Raw genomic sequence first — 19,138 nt, forward strand, 5'->3', positions numbered from 1 at the left:
CGCACCATGATGATAATAACAATCTAAAGCACATTCTTGAATATCACTAGCACCTTCATTCTGAGGCAGTTGCTTAATATACGCCTTAGAGCAGTGTTTCTCAACCTGTGGGTCTCAGCCCCTTTGAGGGTCAAATGACCCTTTCACAGGGGTAACATGTCAGATATCCTGCATATCTGATATCCTGCACATGATATATTTATATTATGATTCATAACAGTAGCAAAGTTACAGTTGTGAAGTAGCAATAAAAATAAGTTTATAGCCGGGCGTGGTGGCACATGCCTTTAATCCCAGCACTCGGGAGGCAGAGGCAGGCGGATATCTGAGTTCAAGGCCAGCCTGGTCTACAAAGTGAGTTCCAGGACTGCCAGAGCTATACAGAGAAACCCTGTCTCAAAAAAAAAACCAAAACAAAAAAACCAAAAAAACCAAACAAACAAACAAAAAAAAAAAAACCAAAGCAAAAAAAAAGTTTATAGTTGGGGTCACAACGATATTTAGGAAGGTTGAAAGCAACATGAGCAGTGTCCTTTCCCTTCTGTCACTGTGATACAAATGTCTTGACAAAGAGCAATTCAGGAGACATGCAGACGATTCAGCTTGAAGTGCAGGGTTATAGTCCATTATTGTGGGGAGTCAAGGCAGGAACTTAAAACATCATATCCACAGTCAAGACTGGAGAGAGAGCAGATGTGTGGATCACAGATGTGTGGGTCCCCACCCCCTTGCTTTCAGCTAGCTTTCACAAAACAGTTAAAACCCCCTGCCTAGAGAATGGTGTGGCCCCACAATGGGCTGGTTTTTCTGCATTAAGGCTCACTTCTCAGATGATTCTGAGCTGGGTCAAGTTGAGGGTTAAAACTATCCAAGAAAATGAGACAGGATGGGGCTTCAACCCCACCCCTAAACAAACAAATAAAAAAAGCTTTTAATGTCTGTGCCAGCCCCAGGCCACTCCACCTGGTGACTCCTCCAGGGCTGAGGTTAACTACCTGCAAGGTTAAGGGGTTTCACTGCAGGAAGCATGGTTATTTATATGCAAATAGTACAAGCAATTACAAATGAAGTTAAAGAGGGCTTAGTGGAGAGAAAAGTGGTGATCCCCACTCTGGGCCACCTGCAGGCCAACCAGAAGCACGGATAAAAATTGAAATTCTACTCTTTGTACTCTGGTCTAGAAAGCAGGTATCTTTATCACTAGAATTCCCCTTTGATTACAGCCTTCTGCAGCTCTGGACTGTCCTCAGTACCAAAGGATGTGTGGCAGCATCCTGACCTCTACCTCATGGGTATCAATAACTCTGCACCACCCACAGCGACTATCTACTTCTACTTAGCAATGAGAAATAGGCTCCCAGCCCACCCCCCCATTATAGATGAGGAGACAAATTCCAGATGAAGAGGAATCTGCTAGAACCACACTCCTAGTGCCTGATAAAGAGGGCTTTCAACACTAGAACTGGAAAACAGCAAAACAGCAAGCTCTCACTCCATAGCAAAATGGGGGCCCACATCCTAAGATTTAACCACTCTGCGTTAAGAGTACTTTAAAAAATCTGTACAGACTTTCTTCATTTTAAAGACAGGCTGGTCCTGGGCCCATTACATGCTTAAGATTCAATTTCTGACCCTTCTGCCTCTCCCTCTCCAGTGCTAGGATTTCGTGTAAATACAACAAAGCCACCTGGTTTATACAGTGCTGGGCATGGAACCCAAGGCTTCAGACATACTGGGCAAACCCTAGTGCTTCTAAGCTACATCCCTGCCTGTGTCCCCACTCCCTTATACACTTGTTTACAGGATTGTGGGAGTTTAGACAGGTACACAAAGGGCCTGAGCAGTATTCTAACTGCTAAGATAAAGGTATGTAGAGATGATGGCTCAGGGTTAAGAGTGCTTGCTGCTCTTGCAGAGGACCAGGGTTTGTTTCCCAGCATCCATCCACGTCAGATGGCTTTTAACCAACTGTAACTCTTGGTCCAAGGGATGCAGGACTCTCTTCCAGCCTCCACAGGAGCAAATACTGACAAGCAAATACATACACATAAGTGAAAATAAACTAAAAAAAAACCCAACAGATATTAAAAAGATAAAGGCATATACAAGCATTTATCTGCTGAAGAAATAAAGGAGTGAGCTGAAAGAAAAACCAGCCAAAACAGAAAGCAGAACTGTGTGCAAGCGCGCGCGCGCTAGTGTCTAAGGGCGTATCTAAGGGCGTGTCTAAGGGCAGTCAATAGGAGTGAGAGACGGCAACTCAGACACCTGGCCTTAAGCCCTGGGTCCCACCTCTAAGATGCTGCCGAATGTGACAAATTGTCTCGTTTCCCATGGCCTTCTTTCTCTCACTTATAAAACAGGCCTAAGATAGAGCTTATCCCCCAGAAGTGCTATGGGGAAGGCAGGGCGGGGGCAAGCCAGTCAGGAGCATCTCATGCAGTTATGGGAGGAACTAGTCTTGGATAGCCCTCCAAGGAGGAGGGAAACCTGGGCCATTCTCATTGTCTTTCTTTCATTCTCTCTCTCTTATCCCCTTCTTATTCCTCTCTTAGCCCTCCCTCCCTCCCTCCCGGTGTGTCCTTCCCTGCTACACTACACCTGAGCCTTCAGGGAGAGAGGCCCCTGCCTGGAGAAGGCCATCCTCAGTAATATGCCAAAAGCTAAAGGCCCAGCCCCACTCTCACCTCCTCACTTCCCAAAGCTTACAAGAGGCCCAGGAGAGCGGCAACACTTAGGACTAAACTGGTCTGGACCCACCTTAGACAAAAATACCCAAGTCCTAACCCCAAAACAAGGGAGCTCTTAAGTTTGGTCAATGCTACCCAAGCAAACTATCCCCCCACCCTAATGCATTTACTTTATTTTACATGTATGAGTACTTAACCTCATGTATGTCTGTGTAACACGTGTGCTCCTGTTACCCTTGGATGTTAGAAGAGGGCATTGGATCACCTGGAACTGCAGTTATGGATGGCTGTGAGCTGAACTTGGGTCCTCTGCAAGGGTTTTTCATGTTCTTAACCACTGAGCCATCTCTCCAGCCCAGTTCCTCTAACTAACTAACTCTCTCTCTCTCTCTCTCTCTCTCTCTCTCTCAACAGTGATAGCTGCTCTAAGGCAGTTCCCACAGGCTTCTGAGACTTGGCTGGGATAGGGAGAGATGCTCTCCACTTTCCAGCTGCAGCTGCGTGGTTCTGAAGGCGAATAAAGACCTCACAGGCAAGCATAGCAGAGAATCAAACCTTTAAAGCAAGGTTCCTCCACCTTCTTCCAAAACCTGCCAACAGGGCTGGGGATTGAGCTCAGCTGGCTAGGCATCCCTAACATGCCAGGGTTCCATCTCCCAGCACAGGATAAACCAGGCATGGTGGTGCCTAGCCATCTGTAACCCAGCACCTGGCAAGTGGGGTCAAGAGGATCAGAAAAGTTCAAGGTCACACTCTGCTCCGAAGAGATTCTAAGGTAACCTGGACTACATGAGAGCCTGTCTCAACAGTAATAACAATATTGGTCTTGCAGATTCAAAATCTACAAAATAATATTCTGAACCATCAAACATTTTACCTAAGGCAAGCAAAAAAAAAAAAAAATCCCTGTGATTGTACAGCAGGAAATAAATTCACCCTATAAACAAAGAGGTGGCCAGCCTATTCCAAATGTATGGAATACGCTCCATGTTGTAACCGTGAACTCTTAACTCCCCGTGGACTCTTCACCAAATCCCTGATAATGCTCCCTGAATCCTGTATTGCTGGGTGGGAGTCCTGTGTGCGTGGCCATGGTAGTGACAGCTCCTCATTTTCGAACCTGTTCTAGGCTCATCAGTAATGGCAGTACTGTCAGGCTCGGAGCCTTGACTACCTGCAAATTTAAGGGCTCAAGGTAATTACCGTGCAGCGCAGCCCAGCTCTGTTCCGGTTGCACGCATCACATGAACAAGACTTGGACTGCAGACCTTCACTGCACCTCGGAAAGCACAGCACTGAGGTTTGGGTTTTTTCCACTCTTACCCAATAACCAATTACTTCCAAATCTCAGGGGTTTGCAAAGCTTAAAGAAATGCAGGAAATGTGTCTCTCTCTAACCCAGAAGTGGGTTCCCATTCGGAGCTTTCCCCAGCAGCCAAATCTACCTTCTCCTCTTAAGAAAAAGAAGAAAAGAAGGAAGGAGGAGGAGTCTGTGAAAAGTCCCTTGGACCAGAAGGACACAATGGTCCTTGAAATGTTTACGTTTTCCGGGAGGGAAAACAATAAATCCATCCAAACTCAAGGGGACCGTGCCATTGTGGGGGGCGGGGGACAGGGGGCAGGGGGAGGTGAGATATAACCAGAATGCCTTTTTTAAAAGACACATTTATTTTTATATTTTGTCTACATGAAGGTATGGGCACCTCATTTGTGCAGTGCCATGGAGGCCAGAAGACCATGTCAGATGTCCTGGAACTGGAGTTACAGACGGTTGTGAGCTGATATGTGGGTGCTGGGAATCTGACCCAGCTCCTGGTGAACAACAGGAAGTGCTCTTAACCACAAAAGGCATCTCTCTCCAGTGCCTGAAAACACAGGGTCTTAATCAGCTCCACAGAAGGGAGCAGCCATACAAATAGCTGATTAGCATTTGGGACCCACAGCTTAGCCACAGCACGAGCTGGGAGGGGCTCTAAGACCTGGAGTCTCTGTGGATGTCCAGATTGGAACAGGGGAGAAAAAGTGCTGAGTGTGTAACCTGTCCCTAGGATGCAATCAATAAACAGCTAGGAACTACTGTGCTGGGGATGTGGCTCAGTAGGTAGGGCTTGCCTGACATACTCGAAGCCTTGGGCTTGATTATCAGCACTGCACAAATGGGTACAGTGTCTGCCTATAATCTTGGGATTTGGGGAGTTCAGGTTGGAAGTTCAAGGTCATCAGAGCAACCTAGCGAGCATGAGAATAGCTTGGGATCCATAAGGCTCTGTCTCAGAAAAGGAAAAAACAAAACAACAACAAAAACCAAACCAAGACAAACAAACAAAACCAAACAAGCAGTATTTTCAGTTGTAGTTTGGAGACAGGGTTCAAGTTGCCCCAAGCTGGCCTTTATCTCAGCCTAGGCAGGCCTTGAACCTACACTCTTAACTCAGTCTCCTGAGTGGCTGGGAGGTCATCAGCCCTACGAAACACTACTTGGAAGCCTGGAGTGATCGAAGCTGACTTCGAAGTCTGCGCAGGAGCCCTGTTTTAAAAAGCAGCCCCGGCAGGGTAATGCCTGAGCGCAGAGTCAGACTACACTCTGAGAATCTGGAGTTCTGCACTCTACCCAGCTCTGTGACGGATACAGACACTAGGTTTCCATTGCCAGTCACCAAATGCCAGGTAGGCTACCCTGGTCACACAAGTGTTCCAGCCCCCTAGAGACCCTCTGGGCAAACACATTCTCCCCCACCCCCACCCCAGGGCCCAGCATCCTCTTTCTTCCATACTGAATGATATGTGCTAGCCCCTCTCTCTTCTCCAGTCAGGGAAACACACACACACACACACACACACACACACACACACACACACCACATTTCAAGTCTGGAGCAGAGTCCCAGTGAAATAAGCTGGAACTTATTCTCAGAAAGGCTTTTTATGCCTTCCATATCCACAAACTGCAGGGGAATCCACCCAGGTGAGGCTAGCCTGTGCCCCGTACTGCCAGCTGGTCACTGTGCACAGCACACCATAACACACAGTCTGCAGATCCACTTCCCAGACTCAGGCTCCTTAAGGCAAGGACTGTATCCTGTCCAAGACCTTGGCAGGTGGGACAGAGCCTTGCCAGCAGGGATAGGCTTCTTACATAGTTGCTCAATGAGTAACCAAAGAAACATTAACACAACCTCTCATGTGGCTGGGCAGTAAATCCCAGCACTTGCTGAGGCAGGAGGATCTCAGCTAGCAGTGAGCCTGGGTGGTATAGAAAGACCCAGCTCCTACCACCCCCAGCCCACATCTCACAAAAGTGGGGATGGGCCTTGGCTTGGGGAGCAGAGGAAGGCGAACATGAGAAAAAGCAAAGTAGAGGAGGTTGCTGTTTTGTTTTGTTTTAAATGTGTGGGGTGAGCATGTGGAGGTCAGAAGACAACTTGCAGGGAGTCAAGCCTCTCCTCCAACCATGTAGGTTCCAGGGATCAAACTCAGGTCACCAGCAAGCATCCTTACCGGCTGAGCCATCTTACAAGCCCCAGTGGGGACATTTGATTGAACACTCCAGCAAGCTTCCCACTTCACGAAGACCACTCAACCCTGGTGCCACCCCCACCCGTACCCCTCCTCCCCCCCCACCTCCCCTTCTAGGGTCTCATACCCTTGTTTCATCATAATGACAGTGCCAAAGGACTGAAGGAAACGTGTGCTTGGGTGTTACCCAGGGAAAAATACTCAGTTTTCAATTCCCTTGAGCTTAATGTTTCTCCTTGGGTGCCAGCCTCTGTCTATGTCTCTGCCCTTTAGCATTAGGACCAAAGAAAGGACAGAAGGAAGGGAAGGAGGAAGAGGGCGGGAAGGAGGGAGGGCGGGACGGAGAAGGGAAGAAGGAAGGGAGGAGTCAGTTGAGCTTTTAAAAAGGTTAACTGCATCTTTTAGATAAATGAGTTTCAGAGGAAAAGAACTAAGAAACACTTTAAATTCTGTCATTCCTCATTCCATCAACATGAGAAAGTAACTTCACACACACACACACACACACACACACACACACACACTTACAAAATAGAAACCATTATACTAAGTGGATGGTTCTAACACAATCACAGCTCTCAGCACAGACCACCTTCCTGGAGGCTGTACCCCTTCCCCTGGATGAAGGGCACCCCACTCACCCATTTCTTCTGGTCAGGTCAGAACATCACAAGTGCTCTCCCAGGGTGGGAAGTATTGTAATAAATCTGCGCTCTGTGTGGGACAGGGCCAGACCACTCTCCCATCTCTCAGGCATCTGACACTTTCAAGGTGGGCCCTGTTCCCCAGGTGAGAAGGAGGTTCACAAGTGTACACCAGTCATGTTGATGGTCTGGCATGCACGTATGCATTTGCACACACATATATACATATACATACACACTCTGCGGAAGTTGGAGGTTCTGGGTTCAGGGGCCACCCTGTGACACCACACTCTCCACAGGCAGGCCATTGCTATGTTGGTGACTCCTCAGTGGTCACATTCTAGCAGCTGACCAGTGACAGGAGAGGGCACCGTAGTAGGAGGAGAGGAAACAGGACAGGCCAACGGGACAACACTTTATCATTTTTCATTTTCAAAAATCAACGTCAGTCTAGCTCATGTCAGAGATCAGAGACAAACACCCTCCCCAGGGCACCCATAAAGGGACATCATCCTGATACTACAAAAAGACAATATACAGGACCATCGCCTAAGGAAAAGGGAAGTCTGATTAGTGGCCACGTTGCAGCAACCACCAGGAGACTTGTGAGAGCATACTTGGAATACCAGAGAGCGTTAACTTAGAGATGACTGTTAACCCAGGGACAACCGTCTTGTCCTAAAACACGTGTGACAAAACGTCCCATAAAACATATGTGACAGAAAACCACCGGATTCAAACAGATGTTCAGCCTTCCCATTGTCCTATCAATCTTAGGTCACCTGACAGGCGATTGAGCTGAGCTCTGCCTTGGTACTGGAAACGCTAACCCCCTAACTCAGGTGTTATTTATTCTATCAAGGAACATACACATGGCTGCTCCTGAGGACGCGAGCACACATCAAAAATAACTAACTCACAAATGAAACCCTTCAGGGTCTCTCCACTCCCAGGAAAATCCCCACGTTTATGTAACACAAGTGCTTTTGTGTCTGTACACACGTGCCTGTGTAAGGAGGAGGTCTACAAAAGCTCACCAAATCCTAAGTGTTCTCTTCATCTGAGACACTTTTCCGAATCACTTGGTTTTCCCTGACAGGACTATATAACCTTGACTCTGGCAATGACTTCAGAATTTAATGCCCACACTCCAACCTCCTAAATAGAAAGTGCCCCCGGAAATATTTACTGTAAATAGAATTAGGAACAAAGAGAACTTTTATTTTTTAAATGGCACCACCTGCGGTCTAAGGTTAGCAGGCTGCGTCCACAGGCTCCCCTGGTGGAGAGGTGGGTCAGGAGCCTGAGCGCTCTGCTCTTCCAAACTTGGCTGCACCCAGAACCACCCGGGGTCGCTTTTTAAAAGTTCCCACCGCCGACTACCCCCAGACCCCTGGAGTAGAGATGTACCCAGGGTGGGGGTGGGGGGCGCGAGGAAGGTGAGAATCTTTTCATTGGTTTTGATTTAAATCTCACCAGGTGTGTAGCCCACTCTGCAAGCCAAGTCCTCTTTAAAAGAACTCCTACAGTATTTTGAGCAGGGTACTCGGCGTTGGAAGGGTTCTTGGGGTAAAAGGGCACGCACACAGTAAATATACAAAGTTCTTAAAAAAAAAAAAAAAAGTCTCTGTAAGTCCAACACCACAGCCAGGCACCTACCTTGAAGCCAAACGGTGATGCAACTTGGAAAAGTCCCTCAGAAAGCGAAAAAAGTGCTCTCGTGGTTTAAGGGCTTTCGGGGTGACCTGCCTGGACAGTGCAGTGGCACGCGGGGCCAGGACAGCGGAGCGGCCACCAGCCTGTTCTAAGGAATGGCTTAAAGAGCACTGAGATCAAACACTGCAGGGAAGGGTTGGGAGTGCGGTGCTCCGTGGGGCTCGCCCGCAGCTGTCACTAGAGCCCTGTACAGGCTCGCCACCAACTGTCCGACTCGTCTGCAGTACTGGGCTCAGCGTAGGAGGCAGGAGCGCACCTCCAGCCCCGGGACTGCAGCCGCGGCGCCCGGATCCCACGACCGACGCTGAGGCTGAGCACTGCGCAAAGCTGCAGGAGCTCGAGCCTGTCGAGTTCCCGGGCACCGTCTGGGCTCCGGGGTCCCGCGCACACCCTCCGGGCTCCCGCTCGGAGCTCACTTACCGCCTCTGCCTCCAGGGTCCCGCTCCGGCAGCTGCCCGCAGAGCCGGGCCGGAGAGCAGCGGCCGCCGCGTCGCCAGGAGGCCGCGCCAGCCCCGCCCCGCCCTGCAGTCGCCCGCCCTCCCGGGAGGAGGAGCAGGCGGGTCTGCGTCCGGACCCTCCCAGCGACCCAGGACCCGGCGGACCGAGGACTGCGGCCCCTCGCGGACAGTCCCGGGCGATCCCTGAAACCCTGCCCCATCTGCGCCCTGAGACCTCCCTGCGCCCATACCAGCACCCCGTTCCCACCCGCAGCCACTCTCTTCTCTCTCTCAGCACCCCCTTACAACCCCTCCTCCAGGAAACTTTCCCTATTCCGCAATCCCACCCCAGATCTCAGTTTCCCCCCATTCTTCCACTCAGCCTTGTTCTGTCACCTAGAAGCAAATCACAAAAGGCACGAAGTGACAAAGTGACGTCTATAAGCTAAAGCTGGGCCTAGCTCTGAGGTCACCTGGCTCCTGGTAGCAGCACAGACATTAGAGACAAACTCTCAGGCCCTAGTTTAGTTAGTTTTCCAGGGAAGGTGGCATTACATTGCCAACTGGGAAGGCCAGGGTGTCATTTCCAAGTTCAGTTTCCTCCATTGTAAAGTGAGCGAGGCACTCACTCAACGGCTTGTTATTCCTGAAGAAAGGACTGCAGAAATGGCATGTGTCTTACAGTATTTTAATAAGTAAATGTTTACTGACAAACATGTTGAATAAAATCAACACTCAAAAATTCAGTCACTCAAAACAGTAACGTGAAAAGATTTCAAAAAGTAATAGTGATTATTTTGTAGGAAAACTGCAACAGCAATAGAAGAAAAGTTGCACAGTGATGAAACGTGCTTGTATTTATTTACAGAGCTGGAGAAATGGCTCAGAAGTTAAGATCTGTTTCTGTTCTATAAGATCTGGTTCAATTCCCAGCACCATCAAGACAGCTCCCAAAACCTTTGTTAACTTCAGTGCCAGGAGGATCTAGTGCCATCTTCTGGCCTCCTCGGGTACTGCATATATGTGGCGCACAGGTATACATGCAGGCAAAACTTGAAAAAAAAATATTTTCAAGTGATCTTTAAAAAGAAGACAAAGGAGGAAGCTATTCTCCCTGGACCCCTTTGGAAACAGTGGGTCTACCAGGCATGCTCCACGCCTAGTCAGCCGAGTATAGTTATGAATGCAACCTTTGTCCCTCCTCCCAACAAAAAGAAAGTAGTAAGCCTACTTAAAACATTGCACGTTTTTGTGAAACTTGATTGCTTAGTTCTCAAGTCTGGGCTTTGTAGATGATAAAACTGCATGAACAGTGTTCTCAACGGGACTGCTTGCCAGTGCAAAGACATCTGGGTTTTGGGTATATCTGGAATTAGGCAAACTGTAAGGGAGGCTGTGCTGGACGATAGAAAGGGTGTCATATAACACAGGCGCAGACACATGTTAACCATGCCTTAGACACCTCAAAATGCCTGCAGTGGAACCTGCACCTAAATGGCTCTGAACACCGGGATTGGCAGAACCGTACAAACCAGGAGGAGGCTTACAAGAGGAATCCGTGTGGGGAGGGACGGTCCCAGAGAGCGTCTAAAACTGGTAACCAGATGTGTTTCCAGAAACAGAAATAGGACCACAGGGAAAGAGGTATGTTTTTTAAAGATGTATTTATTTCATGTCTACATGTGTGCCTGGGTGTATATGTGTGCACCATGCATGTGCAGTGTTCACAGAGACCAGAGAAGATGTGGGACCTGCTGGAGCTACAGGAGGTTGAGCATCTGATGTGGGAGCTTGGGATCTGAACCTCTATTCATCAAGTGATATACTTATTTGTTTGTTTGTTTACTTATTTATTTACTTAACTATTTGGGGTTTTTATTTGGTTTTTCAAGACAGGGTTTCTCTGTGTCCTGTGTCTCTGTGCCCTGGCTGTCAAGAATTCTCTCTGTAGACCAGGCTGGCCTTGAACTCAGAGTGATCTTCCTGCCTCTGCCTCCCAAGTGCTGGGATTAAAGGCATGTGCCACCACTGCCCGGCTGCCACTGAGGTTTTATAGAACTGTGGGATAACTGTGAACAGCGGGCTGGTAGCTGGGCTGGTGGTAGAGAAACAACGTATGAGCAAAACCAGGTACTGGGAAATGAGTGTGTCGAGCCCTCACTCAGGGGCAGGAAATAGACAGCTCACCCGAGGGAGAAGTGGAAGGGTGTGGGGGCGGTGTCTGTGGCGGGGAGGGTAGGGACTCCTCCCTCGAGGAGGAAACTGAACCACCTGCCACCCGTCTATTCCCACTCAGACCCTTGAGAGCGTTTGCAGAAAGTACATGCTCAGCAAACATTTGCTGACCATAGAAACACCATTTACCCAGCATGCCTGACCCCTTCTTTCCCAACAGGTAGTCTAATGATTAAAATATATAAAAATATGGGGAGTAGATGGGGAAGCGAGGCGAGGAGCAGAATCTGCCTGGGCTAGGCCGCTGTCCCTGTCTCTGCTGTCACTACAGATATTCAAGCCCCACCAGCCTGAAGGGAGAGCAAGCCTGTGCTGTCAAAGCCTCTGAGATTCTGAGCCGCGCCTTTCCGGTATCTTTTCCTCGGTGGGAGACTCACAGGCTTGACCCTGAGATAGAATCTGAGAGGATTTTTTTTTTTTCTGGTAGAGGATAAGGGGGTTGTTTTGTCAGTGACAGCAATTTGCCTAAAGAAAAAAAAAAAAAATCAGGAAGAAAGGTAGGAAAAAAAATCATCTCTTTCCTCCTCCAAATTTTGTGAATTGTGTAGTGCCAAAATGTTCAGGCAACACGGGAGGCAGGAGCAATGTTGCCCAGTGGAAGGGGCAGAGAAAGGAGACTGCAGGGTGATGCTCATCCGGGGCCTTCACTTGGGAGACTTAGTGAATGAGGCTAGCAGAGAGCATTGTGGGAAGTGCTTTATCCCACTGAAGTGCTGAAGGAGCACTAGGGAGATAGAAGGGTCTCTCAAGAGCGCCCCAGAGCAGAAGTCTGTATCTGGAGCCTTGAGCAAGAGGCTGCCTTTATCTGAGTTGCCCTGGAAATGGAACTTTGAGATAGGACTTGGAAAGTCCTGGTATACTTAGTAAGTAACACCAGGAAAAGTGCGGTAGGGAAGAAGGAAAAGCCAGCTTTAAGGTATGCTCAAGAGTTTGAGGCTCTATATAGTGGAGACCTGCCTCTGTGTCCCATTGGATGTTCAGAGAAACATGCTAGGGGAACCCCTAGAATTTGCTGCCAGATTTTTTTTTTTTTTTTTTTTTTTTTGTGGGAAGCCACATGTGCCATTGCAGGGTGGCGCTGGCTACCGCTGGCCACCACGCATAAGTTTGGGCAAACAACCAATGTGTACATATGCAGTAAAGTTTTTGCCAAGACACTGCCTGGCCCGGGCATGATAATGAGGTTCTGAGAGTATAACCAATCAGATGTGAGACATGCAAATGAGGTATGATAATGAGGTTCTGAGAGTATAACCAATCAGATGTGAGAAATGCAAATGAGGTATGATAATGAGGTTCTGAGAGTATAACCAATCAGATGTGAGACATGCAAATGAGGTATGTTAATGAGGTTCTGTGAGGTACCGAGAGAGAGTAACCAATCAGATGAGGAACATGCAAATGAGGTATAGTGCATAACCAATCCGGGTGTGAGACACGCCTCTCCTAGGCCTATATAAGCAGCACCAGTTCTGGGCTCAGGGTCTCTTCGCCTCTGCAATTAAGCTCTCCCAATAAACGTGTGCAGAAGGATCCTGTTGCAGCATCATTCTTGCTGGCGAGTCGGACGCATGCAAGATTTTTTAGATTTATTTATTTATTTATATGTACACTGTAGCTGTATAGATGGTTGTGAGACTTAATGTGGTTGTTGGGAATTGATTTTTTTTTTTTCTTTTTTGGACCTCTGCTCTCTCCAGTCAACCCTGCTCGCTTGCTCCAGCCCAACGATTTATTTACTATTATACATAAGTACACTGTAGCTGACTTCAGTCGCACCTGAAGAGGGCATCAGATCTCATTACAGGTGGTTGTGAGCCACCATGTCGTTGCTGGGATTTGAACTCAGAACCTTCAGAAGAGCAGTCAGTGTTCTTACCTACCGATGCCAGCCCAGGGCAGCCAGATTCTAAGGAGTTATAAGATTTCCATAGGACTCTAGGGAAGATGATACTCCAGGGTACTTTCCCTACTCATCGCTACACCACTGTTGTCAACATCCCTTCCCAAAGAGAGACAAAACCAAAATCTACCTTTTCCTAAGGTTCCAATGATAAACCAAGCAAAGCATGATCCTGACAAAGTTGGCTATGGAAGACCAGTTGAGTTTATTGGGCTTCCTTACAGAGCACAGCTGAGGGCTACTTACAGGGGCATGGGGATGCCTCCCAGTATCACCTCTGGAAGGCCTTTATCCAACTGGGATGAGAGCTTCCTGAAGCTACAGAAACAGAACTCCCCTTCTCCTGACCCCACCCCCCACCCCCCATATGGTCCAGCTGATTCCCACGGCCTTGTGCAATTAAGGCAAAGTTACATAAAGAAGGCAGTGGGTGGCTGGATACAGAGGTGAGGGTCTCAGTGAGAGAGAGGGTGAACAGTCAACAGGTCCAGCTGGGATAAGCTTTTTGCAAAGGAGCCCAGCTGAACTACCCAGCATAGTGGATGATTGGCTCAGAGGACAGTCACTCACAACAACTCTGCACTCTACCCTGTGCTGAGGGCTCCTTGGGGGCAGAAGTGCTCCTATCCAGGGAGCCAGCCGCAGAGCCTGGGATTTGTTCTCTGCCAGGCACCCCAGATCCCGTGGCTCCCCCAGCATACAGCAGCCAAGAGTTTCTCTTGGCACTGTCTTCTACTTTACCCCAAGTTGTCACAGTGCAGCAGCTCAAACTGTCTCCCCACAAACAGCCAGCAGTCAGATCTCTGGATAATTCTATGGTACACCATCATGTGCCCTTCTGTCCTCAGTAAGGCCAGCTGCACCCTCTCCACAGGCCTGGCTAAGAGCCAGGGAAGGAAGGTATGCCTCGGCTGCCCAGCCATATGTCTACACCATACATACCTCGATCTTGGCAGCTGGGGAGGTGGCTTAATGGGTAATAACACTTGCTGCATAAACATGAGTCCTTAAATTCAATTCCCCACATAAAAAGTCAGGTATGGGCATGCATGTAACCCCAGCCCTGTGCAGGCAGAGTCAGGATTACCCGCTGCCATCCTAGCTCTGTGTTCAGCAGAAGAGGAAGACCCTGTTTCAAGGGAATAAGGTAGAGAGTGATAGAACAGAGCATCTAACACCCTCACCTGGCCTCCACAAGCACATGGACAAGTGTGCTGATGAGTTTCCATGTCAACTCAGTCCCCAAGCAAGAGTCCTTTTGGAAGTAGAAAATACCACAACCGATTGGCCTGTGGGCAAGCCCAAGGTGCATTTTCTTGACTGATGTGGGCCCATCCCACTGTGCTGCTACCCCTGGGTAAGTGGTCCCAGATGATGTAAGAAAGCAAGCTGAGAAAGCATGAGTGAGCAAGCCAGTAAGCCGCACTTCTTTATGGCCTCTGCATCAGTGCTTGCCTCCAGAGTTCTGCCTTGAGGTCCTCTCTGGCTTCCTTTGATGATGGACTGTGATGTGGAAGTGGAAGGGAAATAGGCCCTTTCTTCCCCAAGTTGCAATTTGGTCATGGAGTTTTAGCACAGCAAGAGAAACCATAAGGGAGGAATACTTACACACAGACGTATGTACTAATTACACAGGCCGTCCTCAAACTCATAGAGATTTACCTCCCAAGTGCTGGAATCAAAGGCATGTGTCACTACCACCGTGCCCAAAACCAGTCAGTTTTAAACTATTATTTCAAAGTATCCTCTCCTCTAAGTAGTGTGAGGGCTGGCGAGATGGCTCAGCAGGTGAGAGTACTTGAGCACCTGCTGCTCCTGTAGAGGATCAGGTTCAGTTCCCAGCATCCACATAGCAACTCACAACCATCTATAGCTCAAGTTTCAGATGCCCTCTACTGGTCTCCATGGGAACTGCACGCACTTGGTGCACATAGCTCTCAATGCAGATTATTCCTGGGGTGGTTAGCCACCTGAACACAGCAGGTATTCAGTACATGTGATGAATGAACAAAACAGGGTACAGGGCACAGGGGAAGAAGCAGGATCTAGGAATAGTGATATGCTCAGGAAGCCATGGAAAAGCAGCTGCGTTTTTATGTCTTGTGGAAGGAGAAAGGTCAGGGTACCAGAGATAGTCACATTCTGTGAGAGGCAGGAAGAGGGAGACACCATTGCTTATGTTTCTATGCACTACTCTAACTTCAGAGCATCCTTGTCACAAAGTTAGGATCACTCTAAGAGGGATGGCATTTCTCAGTAGAGAAATAATCAAATAAAGCTATAAAGATTGCCTCTGTGGTCTCTGCAGGAGCAGCTCCAGGAAACACAGATTCCCTGTACAGATAGTTCAAGCTTTCACGGTATGAGAGAAACCAAGAAAATGAATTGAGGACATCAAGGGATTCAGCATGGCTGAACATTTTGTTGGTTTGCTGGTTGGATACAAGTAGGGCCTGCACTTCTAGAAGCTAAGCTTCCTGCCTTAGGGGCATGGGGATAAAAGCAGGATGTGAGTATTCAGGCAGCTGAGGGAAGTATGAACCTAAAAACAGCAGCTTTAAAGCCATCATCACTGTCACCCTGTGGTGGTTTGAATATGCTTGGCCCAGGAAGTGCACTATTAAGAGTTGTGTTCTTGTTGGAGGAAGTGTGTCACTGTAGGGGTGGGCTTTGAGACCCTCCTCCTAGCTGCCCGGAAGACAGAAAGTAGTCTTCTCCTCACTGCCTTTGAACCAAGATGTAGAACTCTCAGCTTCTCCTGTGTCGTGCCTGCCTGGATGCTGCTATGTCTCCTGACTCGATAATGGACTGAACCTCAGAACCTGGAAGCCAGCCCCAATTATATGTTGTCCTGTATAAGTTGCCTTGGTCATGGTGTCTCTTCACAGCAATGGAAACTCTGACTAAGACACTCCCAATCACTGATGCTGACCAATAAAGGTGGTTGATAACAGTATCCTTCAGTGCCCTGGCTATGTCACAGCACACAGGGACACGAGTCTTCTTGTCACTGTACCTTGGCCAAATCTAGGACAGCTCAAATCTCAAGATTAAAACAAAAAGCTAGCCCATTTAACATTTCTTTTTATTCTCTGGGCCACATTAATTACTCTTTGGGTTGAATTATTTGATAATGAAAGTAGTACTCGAATTCTCTATGTGGATAAGCCCTTCCCCCCCCCCCCAAAAAAAAAACTTACATAGGCATATTTTAATGTCTAGCTTGTGACCTCTTTCAGCTATATCTGCCAAGGCCATTTAACAAAGAGCTTCTAAAACACATTTTTCTAAAATCTGTGTCAAGCGAAAGGAGCAAGCTGGACCATTTAGTGGCTAGGCTTCAAACTTAATTTGAAGTTCAATTTGCCTTCCAGAGCTAGTCCAGGGTTTCATGTAGCCCAGGCTGGCCTCAAAGTTGCTTTATAGCCAAGGATGACCTTTAATTTTGAACTTCCTGCCTCTGCCTTCCAAATGTTGGGATTATAGATGTGCATGTCTGCACCTGGGTTGTAGACATGTGTGACCACACCTGGGTTTTTGGGATGTTGCTAGGCCAGCACTCTACCTCCCCACCCCAAGTCCATCCACAGCCAGGTCCTAGCTCTTTTTTCACAAACCCTAAGTATAAGTGCTGTTACTGTACCTGCTCTGGAGTGTGGGGCTGCAGTGACGGCCATGGTGGTGAAGACCAAGGCAGGAAACTCAGGTTTCTTGGACAATTTGAGGAACTTCACATTCACTATCCAAATTGCAAAACAACTCCAGGAAACAGATGTTCCGTTCCGTTCTGTTTTGTTTTATTTGTTTTGTTTTGTTTGTTTTACAATAAGGGCAGAAATCAGGATGCATACACCCAGCAAACATTATGCCTTGACCCACAACAGAGATGTTCTTATCTCTATCTCACCGGCGAGGGAGTCGGGGCTCAGAAGAGCAACAACTTATCCAAGATGAAGATTCCTGGTAAGTAACTGGGGAGCCAGTGGTTGAGAGCCTGGTCTGCAGTCAGAGCTTCACTGAAGAATCCCAAGACTCCATCCTGCTCATTTCACATAACATCTGCCTTCTCCATCCAAAGCCTCGGGAGTCTCGGGATGGAGATTCACTCATGTGAATCGCTCTCTGTGTGCTTCAGGCTTGCAACCAATGGGAATCGTGACTGCTTCCATGGAGACCCGCCCTGTGGCATCAGAACTAGGTTGAGATCTGTCCCTCTGTGCACTGGTACACCAGAATTTCACACACCCCAGACTCCCATCTGTGAAAATCAAGGACACAGAAACTGACACTCATATTCCTTTCTTACCATGCAAGTTCAGATCTTGGGCCAACATGGTGAAAATGAGTCAGGACACAGGTGTGTCGTTAGAAGCAACGGTGATAGCAGCCATGTTGTCAATTCAGCCTGTTCTGGTTTGGATTTGAAGTGTCTCGTCAAAGGGCTCAGTCCCCAGATGGAGTACCTGTACCTATAATACAAGACTGCATTGTTTGTTTTTAATGAATGAATCCAAAAGGCTGTGACCTCATCAGTAGCTTGATCCTTGAATAGAGTTATAAATTGATGCTATTCTTAGAATGTTGAGGCAACTTGCAGGGGTGGGGCCTTGCTGGAGTAAGTATGTTACTTTCAGGGGGTGGGCTCTTGGTGGTTTCATCTCATCCCTTCCCGATTCCTCTGTGCTTTCTGGTCACCCTGAGGTGAATGTCTCTGCTTCACCACACTTCCACATGATACCCTGTCTCAGCAGCAAAGCCAACACATCACTGGCTGAAAACCATCAGCCAAAGTGAATCATCATTCTTTTAGAAATTCACATCACAGCTGCAATGGGCTTCGTCTGCCAGAAGAGCCAGATTGGGGCAAAGTTGGGATGTTTCAGACCTGGATGCTTGAGCCGAGAGGCTACACTAGAGGAAAACAGCTGACCAAGGCTTCTTGCTTGGGTCAACTCTCCCATTTTTTTGGAAGCCAGCATCAGCTCTGGGAATGAAAACTCAAAGTCTGGGCTCAACAGACACAGTCGCATATCTGCAAGGCAGCAGGTGTGTTTGAGTGGGAGAGTGGATACTCAAAACCTTGTGTTGTGTGAACACTTAGTTCCAGGTTGGTGGCTCTATTTGAGAAGGTTGTGACCCCTTTGGGAGGTGGAGCTTTGCTGGAAGAAGTGAGCCACCAAACATAGGTCTTGGGGTCATTTGTTTTGTTTTTAGATTTTTAAAATTACTTTTCGTTTTTATGAGGTAGGGTGTTGCTATGTAGCCCAAGTTGGCTTTGAATCCACAGAAATCTGTCTGTCTCTGTTTCTGTCTCTGAAGTGCTTGTATTGAAGATGTGCACCACTGTGCCTGGTGATTTATCTTAATTGTGTAAATGCATGTGGGTCTATATGTGGCTATGTGCACATGTGTATAGATGTATGTGTGTGTAGATCACCACAGAAGCCAAAGGCATCAGACCCCCTGGGAGCTGGAGTTACAGGTGTTTGTGAGTGCTTGGGTTCAAACCCAAGTCTTCCTCATGAGCAACAGTGCTTTTAACCCATGAGTTGTGTCTTCACCCACAGGATCTTGAGGTTTTATAATTAGGCTTCTCTTCCTTTTCCTTTCTGCTTCCTGACTCTGCTGGTATGGTTTTATGTTTTGTTTTTGTTTTGACCACTTGACAGGCGCTAGAGTCATTTGAGAAGAGAAGCACTTAATTGAGGGTCTCCTTTGGATTGGCTGTAGGCAAGTCTGTGGGTGTTTTCTAGGCTGATGATTGATATGGGAGGGCCCCACCCCACCCCCACCCCCACCCCCACCCACTGTGGGCGGTGCTACTCGGACTGGTGGTCAGGAGTCCTTTAAGAAAAGGCCTGACTTCTTTGTTCAGTTCTGAGCCCCATTTTTTAAGGGGGTTATTTGATTTTCTGAGGTCCACCTTCTTGAGTTCTTTATATATGTTGGATATTAGTCCCCTATCTGATTTAGGATAGGTAAAGATCCTTTCCCAGT

At 48.0% G+C, this 19,138-nt stretch overlaps 1 protein-coding gene and 1 long non-coding RNA gene across 4 annotated transcripts in view; one reads left to right on the forward strand and one right to left on the reverse strand.

Annotated features, from left to right (window-relative positions):
* Positions 1 to 19,138, reverse strand: part of Cgnl1 (cingulin-like 1) — a 182,794-nt gene that overhangs the window by 136,016 nt on the left and 27,640 nt on the right. Inside the window, exon 1 of one of the 3 annotated variants that reach the window (NM_026599.5) lies at positions 8,987 to 9,080. The exons of 1 other annotated variant lie outside the window; for it this stretch is intronic. The gene's annotated coding sequence lies outside the window, so the exon portion shown is untranslated. Of the gene's footprint in view, positions 1 to 8,509; positions 9,081 to 19,138 lie in introns of those variants that run through there. One more of the 3 variants, NM_001304362.1, reaches the window with a different exon arrangement.
* Gm51713 lies at positions 3,331 to 4,457 on the forward strand. The gene is made up of 3 exons (XR_003948351.1): positions 3,331 to 3,465; positions 3,820 to 3,990; positions 4,384 to 4,457. It is a non-coding gene; the product is annotated as a predicted gene, 51713 (long non-coding RNA).

Source organism: Mus musculus, chromosome 9 (genome assembly GCF_000001635.26).
Source record: "Mus musculus strain C57BL/6J chromosome 9, GRCm38.p6 C57BL/6J".
NCBI lineage: Eukaryota > Metazoa > Chordata > Mammalia > Rodentia > Muridae > Mus > Mus musculus.